Source organism: Hordeum vulgare, chromosome 4H, assembly GCF_904849725.1.
Source record: "Hordeum vulgare subsp. vulgare chromosome 4H, MorexV3_pseudomolecules_assembly, whole genome shotgun sequence".
NCBI lineage: Eukaryota > Viridiplantae > Streptophyta > Magnoliopsida > Poales > Poaceae > Hordeum > Hordeum vulgare.
Genome location: NC_058521.1, coordinates 543161001 through 543177696, shown reverse-complemented (window position 1 = coordinate 543177696; position 16696 = coordinate 543161001). Strand labels below are relative to the sequence as shown.

General features: G+C 44.7%; 1 pseudogene; it reads left to right on the top strand.

Annotated features, from left to right (window-relative positions):
- LOC123450720 overlaps nt 1–15506 on the top strand; it is a 73740-nt pseudogene extending 58234 nt beyond the window's left edge.
- Nucleotides 15507–16696: the final 1190 nt, after the last annotated feature.

The window sequence follows — 16696 nt, the reverse complement described above, 5'->3', positions numbered from 1 at the left end:
ATTACTAGCCTCTCTAGTGCCGCGCAATTCTCGCCGGTGCACAAACCCACCATATGCCTTCCTCAAAACAGCCACCATACCTACCTACTATGGCATTTTCATAGACATTCCGAGATATATTGCCATGCAATTCCCACTGTTCCGTCTCATGACTTGTGCCGTCACTCTCATATTGCCATTGCATGATCGTAAGATAACTAGCGAGATGTTTCAACGTCATACGCCAAGCTAGATCGTTGCACATCCCGATACACTGCCGGAGGCATTTCCTATAGAGTCATCATCGTTCTAAGCTTTGAGCTGTGAGTAAATAAAAGTGTGATGATCATCATTATTAGAGCATTGTCCCATGTGAGGAAATAAAAAAAGAGGCCAAAGAGCCCAAATAAAAAAAAGAAAAAAAAAAAGAGGCCCAAGAGCCCAAATAAAAAAAGGAGAGAAAAAGAGAGAAGGGACAATGCTACTATCTTTTTCCACACTTGTGCTTCATAATAGCATCATGTTCTTCATGATTGAGAGCTTCTTGCTTTGTCACTACCATAAGCTAGTGGGAATGTTTATTAGATAACTTGGCTTGTATATTCCAATGATGGGCTTCCTCAAAATTACCCTAGGTCTTCGTGAGCAAGCAAGTTGGATCCACACCCTCTAGTTCTCCTTTTGAGCTTTCACATACTTATAGCTCTAGTGCATCCCTTGTATGGCAATCCCTACTCATTCACATTGATATCTATTAATGGGCATCTCCATAGCCCTTTGATACGCCGAGTCAATGTTGAAAAGGATCGAGATGGACCTAGAGGGGGGGGTGAATAGGTACAAATCCAAAATTTAATAATTACTTAGCAATTTTAGGCAAAAGTGCGGAATATGAGTGTAGGCCTAATAATTGCTACGACAAGGAGTAAGCTATTTAGAGTGAAGTAAGACAAGCGGTAAACAATAATCAAATACAAGTACGTAATAAGGATTAACACAAGTAGAGAGTTAGGGTTAGGAATAACCGAAACTCCAAGAGAGACAAGGATGTATCCCGATGTTTACTTCCTTGGAGGGAAGCTACGTCACCGTTAGAGGGGCGGATGTTACCACGAAGGCACACCAACGCCATGAAGTCTCACCCTATTCTCCCTTTAAGATAACTCCACGAAGGCGTTTCTCAACCACTAGTGGTAAGCCTTGAGGTGGCTTCCAAACCTTCACAAACTTTCCAGGGGAAATCACAATGGTTTGATTCCTCTCCGAAGACTCCTACCGCCTAGGAGTCTCCAACCTCCAACAGTAACAAGATCACGGGGATTGCTCAAAACTTGCTCAAATCACAAATCACTTTGGTGGGAAGGAGGAGAGGGAGATGATCTATCTTTTGATTGGAACAACACTCAAAGGGACTCACAAATGCTCTTGGGATCTAGGATTTGGTGTAGACAAGAGTGAGTGAGAAGAAAGGTGTTCTTGGATGTATTCTAGCTGTGTTGAACGCTCTTTCACGAGGTGGGACAAGAGTATATATAGTGGGGAGTGAGAACCAGCCGTTGGGGACACTTTAAGTCACACAGGGTCCGGACGTCCGACAGTTGCCGGAAGTCCGGGCGTCCGCGAGGGGTCGGACGTCCGACAGGGGTCGGTCGTCCGAGGCCTGTAGATATGACTGAAAATACTGTGAATTGAACAGCGACCGAACGTCCGGAGAAGACCGGAAATCCGAGTTATTCGACTCAACTTCTTCTGGTGGGAGGTTTCGGATTTCCGAAGGGGAACAGACGTCCGGCCCTCGGACGTCCGGAGAGAGCCGGAAATCCGAGTTATAGAGCTCATGTTCTTCTGGTGCAGGGCTCCGGATTTCCGAGGCTGGTCGGACGTCCGGCCCTCGGATGTCCGGAGGGAGCGGGAAATCCGAGTTATATGACTCACAAACTTCTGGTGGAGGGCTCCAGATTTCCGAAGCCTGCCGGTCGTCCGGTCCTCGGACGTCCGGAGGGAGCCGGACGTCCGAGGCAATAGACCTGTTTTGAGATAAGAACAGAGTGGAGAATATGTGGTATTGGGTATGACAGTGAAGATGTGGTACGAGCAAGTTCATCGCAAAACCTGTGATCCCCTCTTAATAGTGCGGGATCCCTATACTCAATATCAGTAAACTCAAAAGAATAGTCTACATCATCTTTTCTTAATCCCGAGCCTTCCCGAAATATAAATCCCGATCTTCTCAGACCACCTTTGGCACATAATTCTCAATCTACTAAAGTACTTGCCATCCTGAGATACACTCAACAAATAGGATTAGTTTCCTATGTATGTGTTGTCATTAACACCAAAAGTCGATTAGGGGCATAGCATGCACTTTCAATCTCCCCCTTTTTGGTAGTTGATGACAACATATACATAGGTCTAAAAAAGATTTAACATACATTATAGTCTAGGGGATATTTAGTACGGAGCTCCCCCTTAGTATATGCATGATAAAATATCGAAGCTCCCCTTTAATGTGTTTATCGAACATATAATGGATCTACATGTAAAGATAATAGGTCATCATAGAAAGACAATAGATCATCATAGAAGTAGTGGAGCAAAACATAATAGTCTATGATGATATCATAGCAATCCATAGCAATCACAATCATTCATAAGTAGCCATACATGAGTTTATCCATTACATTAAATCTCCAAAGACTAAAAACTACGATACATTACTCCCCCTTTGGCACCAAGTACCAAAAAGGGAGGCACCAACAGCACCAACCACGCTCAGAGCTCATCAGCATCATCATCAGCATCATCAGGCAAGCCACTGCCACCAGCCTTGTCAAGGAAATCAGCCCACTCAGGACCAGATGGGAAGCCAAAGTCAGTAGGAGGAGCAGCAGGAGGGGCCTCATCATCACTCACATCAAGAGCGCCCGAGGCTCTCAGACGAGCCTTGAGGGCATTCTTGGAGGAGACTAAGCGAGAAACCACATCATGGGTTTGACCACACTGGAAAGAGACGACCTTCATCATAGCAGAATATGCCTTGCCAAGGAATTTGGCAATGCGACCGAGAGGAGCGGAGCTAGATGAGGGGGTGGCTGACCGGGCAGCAGTGCGGCGAGTGGATGTGGAGGATGAGGGGGTTTTCTTGGGAGCATAGTTATCCGCCATGTGAGCGGGAATGACCCACTTGCGATGTGTGTGAGTGACAGCCACAAAGAAATCAACAACATGGTTAATAAGAGCCTGGATGAAGGGGGCATGAGGAAAGGCTCGCTTGTACTGAAAGTTAGCAAGCCGAATCTCATGCCAGAGAAAATGAGGCACATTAATTTTGCTCTTGGGGTGCTCGTACAAGTGAGACATGATGTCAATACAATAGCCACTACAAGAACCCTTATCACCCATCTTGGGATAGATGGTGCGGATGAGACACTGAAAAATGATGAAGTAAGGTGAGCGCCAGATTGATACCTGGTTAAGGTCCTTCATGCGTTCATCCGCATCAAGCTCACTTAGTGGTTTGAGAAGATACCCACACGCCTCAATGGACTTAGGCGCATGGTTAGGATCATCCCTATGTATTTTGAAGCCGGAGTTGGGGAAACCAAGTGCGGCAACAAATGTATCATAAGTAGCTGTGAAGTGAACGTCAGAGGTGATCCAGCTGATAGTGAGGTTTGGAGCAAAGTAGCATGTGGCATAGAACTGGTGAATGGCAGTAGCATTAAAATCGCGATGAAAAGCAAACGGGGCGGCAAGCCCCGGTGCCTCAATAAGCTCAATGGCACCCGGGTATTTCGCCGGGTGCATGCGAATATGCTCAAGATCTATGTAGAGATGAACAGACAGACCCTTATGAACTATGACTGTAATAAAAATGTCCGCCTGGACGTGTGTCCGGAAACGTGAGTCCGTAGAGTCACGTACGATAGCGTATTGATCAATGTCGCGGCGGAAAGTGAGGTATGACGACTTGGCAAGTGTGGTGAAGTTTGTGACTGCACGACCTAAGGTAGCAGGGGGTTCTAGTGAGATGCGACGAGCTTCACCTGCGGGCTGGGTAGGAGGAGGTGGTGGCATGTAGGACGCCCTGCGAGTCCCGGGCTTAGGCTTGGACCTCCGATCGGCGTGCTGGTCAGCAAAGTCCTCGGCGGCAAGCTCCTCCTCGAAGTCGGGGTCATCACCATCACACGACGAGGGGAGTTGTGGAGACGGAGAACGCTGGGCAGTCTGTTTGAAGGGACGGCGTGGCCCATCCGAGTCCGACCCCGTGCTAGGAGGGGCGCGAGATGATGAGCCAGCCACGTTCTTCCGAACGGCGTGCTTGGTCTTCGGCATGGTGCACGATATCCTACGCGGATGAAAAAAATCCCAAATAAGGAACGAACATGGAGACTTGGGAGAGAGAGGGAACCAAAACAAACGCGAAGGGAACGGAAGAGCAACCTGTAGACGGATCCCGCGAAGGAAGAGGAGGAAGAATAGGAGGATCCGCGGAGGAGATCGGCCCGATCTCGAGTCTGGCGGCGCTGGCGGGAGCTCCTGGAGCTGGCGGCAGCGGCTGTAGGGGAGAAAAGGGGCGCATGAGGGCTATGGCAAAGCCCAGCCCCGCGCCCAGCTATTTATAGGCCCGATGCGTCGGACGTCCAGAGGGGATTGTGGCATCGAACGACCGACATTGGTCGGACGACCGGAAGGGGATTTGCCGCCTGACGTCCGAGACATGTCAGACGTCCGAGAAGGAGGAGGAAGCAGAGGCTGATTCTGGAAAAAAAATTATGATGAGATGATGACTTGCATGGTTTCTCACAAAAAGTACGAACATAGTTGCCTACAAGCATTACATGTACTACTTGGAGACAGAAATTGATTTATGCGTACTTTGTAAGCTTAAAAACAGAAAATTAAGACTCACTCCCCCTAAATGCATGTTCACATCAAGACACAAACATAATGTGAGTGTGTGTATGTGTGCAAGGTTTCAAGATATGTTGTCAAGCTCTAAGATACCAAGTTCATGCCTAAGTTGACAGAACCTAGCTACACTAAGTGGCTTGGTGAAAATGTCGGCTAACTGCATGTCGGTACCCACATGGGTAATATCAATGTCACCCTTTTGCACATGGTCTATCAAGAAATGATACCTAATATCAATATGTTTTGTGCGAGGGTGGTCAATGGGATTCTCGGAGATCTTTATGGCACTTTCATTATCACAGAGAAGAGGAATGTGTCGATACGTGATACCATAATCATTTAGTGTTTCCCTCATCCATAGCAGTTGGGTTGCACAGCTTGCGGCTGCAATATATTCGGCCTCGGCCGTGGAGAGAGAAACACAGTTCTGCTTTTTCGAGGACCAACTTACCAAGGAGTTTCCAAGAAACTGACATGCATCGGAAGTGGATTTCCGTCCCACTTTGTCACCGGCCCAATCCGCATCGGAATACCCAATAAGATCAAACTTTGCATCCTTAGGATACCATAAGCCTAACTTTGGGGTGTGAACAAGGTATCTAAGAATATGCTTAACCGCCGTGTGATGTCTTTCCCTAGGGGAAGCTTGAAATCTAGCACATATGCCTACACTTAACATGATGTCCGGTCTAGATGCGCAAAGATAAAGTAGCGAACTAATCATGGAGCGGTAAGTAGATGGGTCAAAAGGAATACCGTTCGTGTCTTCATTTAGAACTACATCGGTGGCCATGGGTGTCTTCATTGGTTTAGCATTTGTCATATCAAATTTTTCAAGAATGTCCTTGAGGTACTTAGTTTGAGACAAGAAAATCCCTTCTTGAAATTGTTGTATTTGAAAACCAAGAAAGAACTTCAAGTCCGTGTTGAGTGACATCTCAAAGGTCTTGGTCATGGAAGCCGCAAACTTCCTGCATAAATGGATGTTAGGGGAAACAAAAATGATGTCATCTACATAGATTTGGCATAAGATCAAATCACCATTTCCCTCTTAGTAAAAAGAGTGGGCTCGATCACCCCCACCACAAAGCCACCATCAAGTAGGAACTTCTTAAGATGATCGTACCAAGCACGGGGTGCTTGTTTGAGGCCATACAGAGCCTTGTGAAGTTTATATACATGGTCTTTGTGGTGAGGGTCAACAAACCCAGGTGGTTGTGATACATATACCTTTTCTTGTAGAGGACCGTTAAGAAAAGCACTTTTCACATCCATTTGATGCAAAGTAAAACCATTGAAAGCAGCATAGGCCTATAAAATGCGAATGGACTCAAGACGAGCAACATGGGCGAAAGTTTCACCAAAGTCCAAACCTTCAACTTGGGAGTACCCCTGTGCTACTAACCTTGCCTTGTTGCGTAGGACAGTCCCATTCTCATATTCCTTGTTCTTGAAAATCCATTTTGTTCCAATGACATTATGTCCCTCAGTTGGTCGTTCTACCAATGACCACACTTCGTTGCGTGTAAAACTGTTTAGCTCCTCTTGCATAGCAAGGAGCCAGTCATTGTCACACAATGCATCCTGAACCCTGTGTGGCACGGTACTAGAGACAAACGAAAAGTGAGCACAAAAGTTTGTTAATTGTTTACGAGTCACTCTACCTTCCGACACACCGGTGAGGATTTGATCAATATCAACACGACCGGCCACACATGGCATGATGGAGGTCAAGGTTTCACGAGGTTCGACTTCGTTTCCATCATCAACGTCCTCAACATATGGATCATTTATGTGCGGAGGAAGATATTCCTATTCGCGTTGCACCTGTTGAGGTTCATCATCAAACATACCCATACTCTGGTCTACCTCTTGAAGATCAACTTGTTCTTGAGTGTGATCAGGATGAGAGACATGTTCTCCCACTTGATCCTCAACAACTGGCATGATGTGTGTGCTAGTATCTTGTGGAGGTACGGGCAGTGAACTGTCTTGAGGATGAGAAATACTCTCATCATCTTCATCATCATGGGGTCTTTGTTCCATGGGAAGAAGTGCACCTACACCCATGTTTAAGATATCTTGTGGGGAGTCTTCTTCACCTGCATCATTTAGATCAACTTGCTCCCCATGGGAGCGGTTAAATTCATCAAACGTCATGTCACAGGTTTCTATAACACATCCAGTGGATTTGTTGTAGACTCTGTAGGCGTGAGAGTTTGACCCATAGCCAACAAAAATCCCTTTAGTTGTTTTGGATTGAAATTTTCCTAACCGTTCCCATTTGTTGAGGATGAAACACTTGCATCCAAACACACGAAAGTACTTAACATTGGGCTTGTTCCCAGTTAGAAGCTCATATGGAGTCTTCTCCAATATTGATCGAAGGAAGAGCCGGTTTGATGCATGACATGCTGTGTTGACAGCCTCAGCCCAAAAACTATGTGGTGACTTGTATTCGTCTAACATGGACCTTGCCATTTCCACAAGTGTCCCGTTCTTCCTCTCTACCACACCATTTTGTTGAGGGGTGTAAGGTGCGGAGTACTGATGTTCAATTCCCTCATCACTAAGAAATTCTTCTAGGGTGCAGTTCTTGAACTCAGATCCATTATCACTTCTTACTGCCTTGATGTCCTTGTCAAACTTCCGCTGGGCTTGTTTGGCAAAATCAATGAAGGTGATCTTCGTCTCGTCCTTGGACTTGAGAAAGAACACCCATGTATATCTTGAGTAATCATCAACAATGACTAGGCCATACTTTTTCCCTCCAAGACTTGGCCATGAAGGAGGCCCAAATAGATCCACATGAAGGAGCTCTAACGGCCTCGAAGTGGATACAATGTTCTTGGGTGGATGTTTTGATTGATGTTGTTTCCCAGCTATGCATGCACTGCACACACACGATCTTTCTTAAAAGATACATTTGTTAGTCCAAGGATGTGATTGCCGTTTAAGAGATTTTGAAGATTTTTCATGCCAACATGGGCGAGCCGGCGATGCCACAGCCATCCCATGTCGGCCTTGGCCATTAGACAAGTTGTATGGAAGGTGCTCTCTTTCGAGAAATCAACCGTGTAAAGGTTGACATCCAACTCTCCAACAAAGGCCACTTCGAGAGTGTATCTCTTAAAGACTTTCACATCCGTTAGTCCAAATAATGTGTCATAACCGACGGAAGCCAATTGGAGAACATAAAGTAAATGATATTGAAGAGATTGGACAAGCATGACATTTGCAATAGACATGTCATTAGTGATTGTCACCTTGCCCAACCCAATTACCTGCCCTTTCGACCCTCCACCAAATACAATGCTCATGTATGGTCGAATGTCTTGCATGAAGTCATAGAGCAAGTTACTATCTCCGGTCATATAATTGGTGCATCCACTGTCGATCACCCATTTGGCTCCTCCGGAGAAAACAGCCTGTAACGAATTAAGACTTGGTTTGAGGTACCCATTTTGTCATGGGGCCTTTCACATTAGTTACAAGAGTCTTAGGGACCCAAATAGCATAGAATCGGAATGCATTACGGGGACCAACGAATTTAGCATAGACCTCTCCTTCCTTTGATTTGCGTAGTACATAGGATGGAGGCATGAATTTGGTTGTCTTGTTGTGAGTAGGCGAACCCCTAGTGGCCGATCCACTCACAACCTTACCTTTCTCCTTGTGTCCCTCTCGTACAAATATTTCTTTAAGCGGAGTGGTACACTTGAGAGGAGATGCACTTTTCTTGGCAGTGCTTGGGTTGAACCCAAGCCCTTCCTTGGCGAAACCTCCATTGTGTCGACTTAATATCTCATTGAGAGTCTTTTGTCCTTGTGCACATGTCATGAAACCTCTGTCTAACTGTGCCTTTAGCGAACAGTTTTCCTCAAGGATAGATGTCAGTTCACTACTAGAGTTAGTAGTGCAGGTATCAACATTAATGATAGGTGAGGAGTAGGCCTTAGCTAGAGTGTCAAGATAAGTAACCTTAAGTGCCTCAAAGCTCTTTGTAAGAACAGTGAGTTTCTCTTCCTTGTCTTTGAGAGACAAGGATAGACGCTCACAGTCCTTAGAAAGGGAAGCATGAGAGTTCACAAGTCGGTTTTTATCATTTAGTAATTCTTTGCACACAGATTCAGCCTTTTTCAAGGAGGCAAGATCATTAGCATGTTTATCAAGGTTTTCACCTACTTTTGAGCATAGTGCATCATTTTGTGCTTCCTCATACAGGACTTTCTGCTCAAGGATTTCATTTCTTTCCTTCTCCTCAGTGGCGAGGGTTTCGAGTTCCTTGATGGTATTGGTGTGCTTACTCACCATTTCCATAAGTATGTGAAACATAGTGATCTTCTTTCCTTTAAGAGAGCACATAAATTTGTTTATTTTAGCAAACATGGGATGACCTAAGTCATTATCCTCATAGTGATCTTCCGCATCAAGATACTCACCAGATGGAGTAGAAGCTAGACTGAAAGAGTTTAACCGTGGAGTTACCTTAACTTTATCATGGGAGCTTTGGTCTTCCTCATCTCCCATGGCAGTCTTTGCCATCAAACACTTGTGAGCGTTGCCCTTGTAGTCCTTCATATAGTTGTAGTGAACAACATCACCACTTCTGTTGACTAGCCTCAAGGTGTTTTGTGTATCCTGAGCTACTCCGGCAACTCCACCAACATCTTCTGGATCTGATTCTTCTTGTGCAACCATTGCTCTTCCATCTGTCCTCTTGAACTTGGAGTTCATAGGGTTTGGCAACTTCTTCTTTACAAAGGTCTTTGGAAACCTTGGTTTGTCTTCTCTCTTCTCATAAGGGCAGTCATTGGAGAAGTGGTTGGTTTCCTCAGAGTTATAGCACTTCCTTACCTTCTTCTTTGGGAATCTTCCCTTGAACTTTCCTGCATTGAACTTCTTTACAAAGAGAGCAATGTCCTCATAAGATGGGCTTTCATCAGAGTCAACATCATCATCATCTTCGCAGTCATCATCACCCTCTTCTTCTTCACTTTCTTCTTCGTCACATTCATGCTTGGCTTTCAAAGCAAGATTGATATTTGATGTTGAAGTGCCATGCATGGCAAGGTGCTTTGTTGCATTTGCCTTTGACTCTTCAAATAATTGGAAAGTGGATATGATGTCATCTGGAGTCATTTCTTTGAACCCATAGTGCTGCCTCATGTCCCATACCATTTGATGGTGATACGGAGCAAGAGCATGAAGTAACTTGTCCATAAGAAATCTCTTGGTCATATTGAAACCATCTTGCGTCTTGTCACAGTCACATGACTCAATGTCTGCGGCGAGAGTCATGAGCCGTTCTAGTAGTTGCTTGGGAGATTCACCCTTTTCCATACAGAAATTCTGTAATTGCCCCTTGGCAATTTCATATTGAGCAAGCCGAAGAGTGGAGGTACCGGTCTTGGTCCTTATAATGCTATCCCACAGTTCCTTGGCACTTGTGATGTGAATGTAAGGTCTTCGTTGCTTGTCATTCATTCCTTTTCTTATGCACATGATCGCAGTGTCATTGAGATGCTTGTCATAAGTTTCTCTAGGAGTGAGGCACCTTGGATCTACAGGATTGTACCCATGCTCGAGGATGTCCAACATCTCATCATTGGCGTACCTAAGATGATCCTGCATATCAACTCTCCACAAAGCAAAATCGGAATTGTCATCAAGCAAGGGAGGTTTTCCTCCAGGATTGTACTTAGGTTTCTCAATTTGAGATCTAGCATAAAGCCATGGAACACTGGTTTGGTTCCTTTCTGGAGGTTGTTGGCCAAATGAAGTATCGTTCAGATGTGGCCTTGAGGCCCTCGGGGACGTGGTTGTCCCCGTGGTTAGTGATGCTAGTCTCATTTGGACCATGGCCTCAAGAGAAGCATCATGCTCCTCTTTTTGCTTGGCAAGGGCCCATTCCAGGTCCTCGGAGGTGAAAGACTTGACTTCCGAGGAAGTCCCGTCCCTCTGCACTGGAGCTACCGTAGCTAGAACCCCGTCCATCTCGCTCTAGGGCGGTTAAGCCACAAGAATAGAGCACGAGGCTCTGATACCAATTGAAAAGGATCGAGATGGACCTAGAGGGGGGTGAATAGGTACAAATCCAAATTTTAATAATTACTTAGCAATTTTAGGCAAAAGTGCGGAATATGAGTGTAGGCCTAATAATTGCTACGACAAGGAGCAAGCTATTTAGAGTGAAGTAAGACAAGCGGTAAACAATAATCAAATACAAGTACGTAATAAGGATTAACACAAGTAGAGAGTTAGGGTTAGGAATAACCGAAACTCCAAGAGAGACAAGGATGTATCCCGATGTTCACTTCCTTGGAGGGAAGCTACGTCACCATTAGAGGGGCGGATGTTACCACGAAGGCACACCAACGCCATGAAGGCTCACCCTATTCTCCCTTTGAGATAACTCCACGAAGGTGTTTCTCAACCACTAGTGGTAAGCCTTGAGATGGCTTCCAAACCTTCACAAACTTTCCGGGGGAAATCACAATGGTTTGATTCCTCCCCGAAGACTCCTACCGCCTAGGAGTCTCCAACCTCCAAGAGTAACAAGATCACGGGGATCGCTCAAAACTTTCTCAAATCACAAATCACTTTGGTGGGAAGGAGGAGAGGGAGACGATCTATCTTTTGATTGGAACAACACTCAAAGGGACTCACAAATGCTCTTGGGATCTAGGATTTGGTGTAGACAAGAGTGAGTGAGAAGAAAGGTGTTCTTGGATGTATTCTAGCTATGTTGAACGCTCTTTCACGAGGTGGGAGAAGAGTATATATAGTGGGGAGTGAGAAACAGCCGTTGGGGACACTTTAAGTCACACAGGGTCCGGACGTCCGACAGTTGCCGGAAGTCCGGGCGTCCGCGAGGGGTCGGACGTCCGACAGGGGTCGGTCGTCCGAGACCTGTAGATATGACTGAAAATAATGTGAATTGAACAGCGACCGGACGTCCGGAGAAGACCGGAAATCCGAGTTATTTGACTCAACTTCTTCTGGTGGGAGGTTCCGGATTTCCGAAGGGGAACGGACGTCCGGCCCTCGGACGTCCGGAGAGAGCCGGAAATCCGAGTTATAGAGCTCATGTTCTTCTGGTGCAGGGCCCCGAATTTCCAAGGCTGGTCGGACGTCCGGCCCTCGGATGTCCGGAGGGAGCCGGAAATCCGAGTTATATGACTCACAAACTTCTGGTGGAGGGCTCCGGATTTCCGAAGCCTGCCGGTCGTCTGGCCCTCGGACGTCCGGAGGGAGCCGGACGTCCGAGGCAATAGACCTGTTTTGAGATAAGAACAGAGTGGAGAATATGTGGTATTGGGTATGACAGTGAAGATGTGGTACGAGCAAGTTCATCGCAAAACCTGTGATCCCCTCTTAATAGTGCGGGATCCCTATACTCAATATCAGTAAACTCAAAAGAATAGTCTACATCATCTTTTCTTAATCCCGAGCCTTCCCGAAATATAAATCCCGATCTTCTCAGACCACCTTTGGCACATAATTCTCAATCTACTAAAGTACTTGCCATCCTGAGATACACTCAACAAATAGGATTAGTTTCCTATGTATGTGTTGTCATTAACACCAAAAGTCGATTAGGGGCATAGCATGCACTTTCAAATTTGACCATCTCCTCCTTTTTGTCTCACAACCACCACCACACTCTATTCCACCTATAGTGTTATATCCATGGCTCACGCTCATGTATTGCGTGATAGTTATAAAAAGTTTGAGAAAGTAAGAGTGTCAAAACAATTACCTCGCCAATACCGGGGTTGTGCATGATTTACATTAGTTGTGTGAGGATGATGGAGCATAGCCAAACTATATGATTTTGTAGGGATAACTTTCCTTCGCCTTGTTATTTTGAAAGTTCATGATTACCTTGCTAGTTTGCTTGAAGTGTTATTGTTTTCATGCCAATAGCGAACTATTGTTTTGAATCTTACGGATCTGAACATTCATGTCACATGAAAGAGGTTGCAAAGGACAACTATGCTAGGTAGCTTTCCACATCAAAAATTCAGTCTTTATCACTTCCCTACTCGAGGACGAGCAGGAGTTAAGCTTGGGGATGCTTGATACGTCTCCAACGTATCTATAATTTTTGATGGTTTCATGCTATTATCTTGTCAAACTTTGGATGTCTTGTATGCCTTCTATATATTTTCTGGGACTAACTTATTAACTCAATGCCAAGTGCCAGTTCCTGTTTTTCCATGTTTTTGACCCCTTTCAGAGGAGGATTTTGAACGGAGTCCAAATGGAACGAAACTGCCAAAAAGATTTTTTCCGAAACAGAAACCGATCGGGAAGCTTGAGAATCACGGCAGGGGGCCTGCAGGGACCCCATAAGCCCCCTAGCGCGGCCAAGGGGGCCCACGCCTCCCTGGCTTGTGGGCTGTGTGGGCCACCTCTGCCCTAGGACTTTCGCCTATAAATTCCCTAAAATCCCAGAAAAATCAGGAGATCATCGAAAGTACTTTTCCGCCGCCGCAAGCTTCTGTCTCCTCAAGATCCCATCTGGGGCACGTTCTGGTGCCCTACCGGAGGGGGGATTCGGATACGGAGGGCTTCTTCATCTACACCATGACCTCTCCGATGATGCGTGAGTAGTTCACCATAGACCTACGGGTCCATAGCTAGTAGCTAGATGGCTTCTTCTCTCTCTTGGATCTTCAGTACAAAGTTCTCCATGATCTTCATGGAGATCTATCCGATGTAATCTTCTTTTGCAGTGTGTTTGTCGAGATCCGATGAATTGTGGATTTATGATTAGATTATCTATGAATCTTAATTGAATTTCTAATGATCTCTCTTATGCATGATTTCATATCCTTGTAATTCTCTTCGAGTTGTGGGTTTTGTCTGGCCAACTAGATCTATGATTCTTGCAATGGGAGAAGTGCTTGGTTTTGGGTTCATACCGTGCGGTGACCTCACCCAGTGACAGAAGGGGTAGCGAGGCACGCATCATGTTGTTGCCATCAAGGGTAAAAAGATGGGGTTTTCATCATTGGTTTGAGATTATCCCTCTACATCATGTCATCTTGCTTAAGGCATTACTCTGTTCGTCATGAACTCAATACACTAGATGCATGCTGGATAGCGGTCGATGTGTGGAGTAATAGTAGTAGATGCATAAAGTATCGGTCTACTTGGCTCAGGCGTGATGCCTATATGTATGATCATTGCCTTAGATATCATCATGACTTTGCGCGGTTCTATCAATTGCTCGATAGTAATTTGTTCGCCCATCGTAATATTTGCTATTTTGAGAGAAGCCTCTAGTGAACAGTATGGCCCCAGGGTCTACTCCACACCATATTTTAAGCCTTACACTTTTTTTTCGTTGCACTTTCCGCCTTCAGATCTCACTTTGCAATCAATCTTGAAGGACAACCCCTTTATAGCGTTGGGTGCAAGCTCTTTTGTGTTTGCGCAGGTACTCTCGACTTGACGAGATTCTCCTACTGGATTGATACCTTGGTTCTCAAATTGAGGGAAATACTTACTGCTCCTGTGCTGCATCGCCGTTTCCTCTTCAAGGGAAAAACCAACGCAAGCTCAAGAGACGACAGAAGGATTTCTTGCACTATTGCGAGGGAAGAACTTTTGTTGCCGTAGCATGTACCATATGAATGGACACTTGACTGTTGATGATTCCACAACTTTATTGGTTCTTTTATCATATATATGAAAGATTTTGGTGACCAAATCTGGGAGCAGAGACTGTTGCTTTCGCTTGTTAGCTAATCAAGAAAAGAAAAAGTACGAATATTCATTAATTGAACTAAATGTGATCTTCTGTTAGATTGTTCACACAACATGCCACAGACACTTTTGCAGGTAATATGCTAGCTTGTCTTCTTATTGGTTCAACACATGGATTGTCAAAGCTTTTAGTCTTCTATGTTGCAAGATAGTTCCAACCCATTGGGTTTCCATGTGCTGGGTTGTGAGATGGATGAAGATGTAAAAGATCAAAATTGTTATGATTCACAGAAGTTGTTGTGATCCACAAAAGTTGTTATGATTTTACTAATGCTCCCTTATAAATCAATAGGTTGGTACAAAATCTAGGAGTGAGTCCCTATTAGTCTATCATTACTCTTCTGCTTCAAAAATGTTCCTCTGATTTCTTTCTTATAAACTGACTACATATTTTTTTAAAGTTTACTTTGTAATCATTATCTAGTCAAAAGTGTTCGCAACCATTGTTTAAACCACTATCGAATCCATACTCTGTTGTTTTCCTACAGGAGGGCCACTACATGACCTGCAAGGTCGTCGAGGTACGTGTGTCAACCATCGGACCCGCTCGAGTGGTCAATGATGAGTCATATTTGATCTTTTTTGGCTAAACTGAATAATGTTGAGGCGGAGATCAATTTTCCTTGTAGGGTTTGCTGATGAGCGAGGTGTCGGCGGAGGTGAAGGGGCTCCTGCCGGAATGGGCCAACGGCGAGCTCGCGGTGGAGTGCTCGTGGCCGGATGTCGTGCGGCGCCAGATGTCGTCGTCTGACTCCCTACACTTCGCCGACACCCACGGCAACTACAGGTTCAGCTACGCTAGTACGTGCTCGCTCCGCTCCTACTGTCCTACATAGATATACACTCTGATGTCTGAACACTTTCCCATCGACTCGCATAAGCTTGTGTTGATGATATACTCCCTTCGTTCCTAAATATAAGAGGCTTGTTGTGTTGATTTGAGGCAGATTTAAGAACTCATCTCCAAGCTATAGTTTAATAGGGCCTACAGATGGCCATATCATTTTGTTCAAGTACACATGGCCATATCATTTTGTTCAGGTATAGATGGGTTGACGATTTTATTCTCTTATCATCCAATGTTACCTCATAAACCATTTTGAGTGATATAATGTTTGTGTACAGATTAATTGCTCAAGCATTTTTCGCCATCTCTATTGAGTTGATTGTTGTGTGAAAAGTTAGCTGCTTACATGTCCAAACTGGTATTGCAAAGATCATGTTGCTGGTGTCCCATGAATGCCAGTTGTGTGATTGTTTATAGCAATTTTCAGAGCCTTATGATAGTTATGCATTTTTTCCTGCAGTGCATACATAATATTTCCTATGTCCGTCTTTGGGAGGTTTGCTTTCATACTATGGATTTACAGTGCTTTCTGTGTTCTTTTTGACCGTTGGTGGATTGTATTTGAATACTGCTACAAAAAATTCAATCCCGCTGGCCATCACCGCACTGATCTCTATGGCCTTTTGGGTGCGCTTCGTGCTAATACGGTGGATATAGCCCGGCACGCTCTCATGTAATTCTTGATCTATGGTGGATTTTCCTTTTCTATACTAATGGAACGCCGCGCAATTCTCTTATGCATTCGGGAAAAAAGAGTTTTGCAACCTTTAAATTTTGATGAAGCCTTTGATAATTCTCTTTTATCTTGTAAATTCTTTTGACTGTGCTTAACGTAAGACCTTCGTGTTATTATGATTTTGCACCATGGTTTTCCTTCACTGGTTATATATGTTGAGAGTGTTCATTTTTTTAGTGATTTTCAGTTCCTCACAACAGATTCCTTTTGGAGTTTTTACTGATCAATACTTTGCAGTTTCTGCACATGACACTTCAATCTTTATATGCAAGTGCAGAAAGATTTGTGTTCTCTTTTCTTTGTTGGAACTATCAGGTCGCGTCCTCTTGCAATCCAAGATTATCCATATTTTTCAAGTCATTTTTGTTCTCACATCATTGTACCCTTCTCAAATAGATAGATGCCATGAGTAAACAATTGTTGAATTGCAGGCAGGTTTTGTT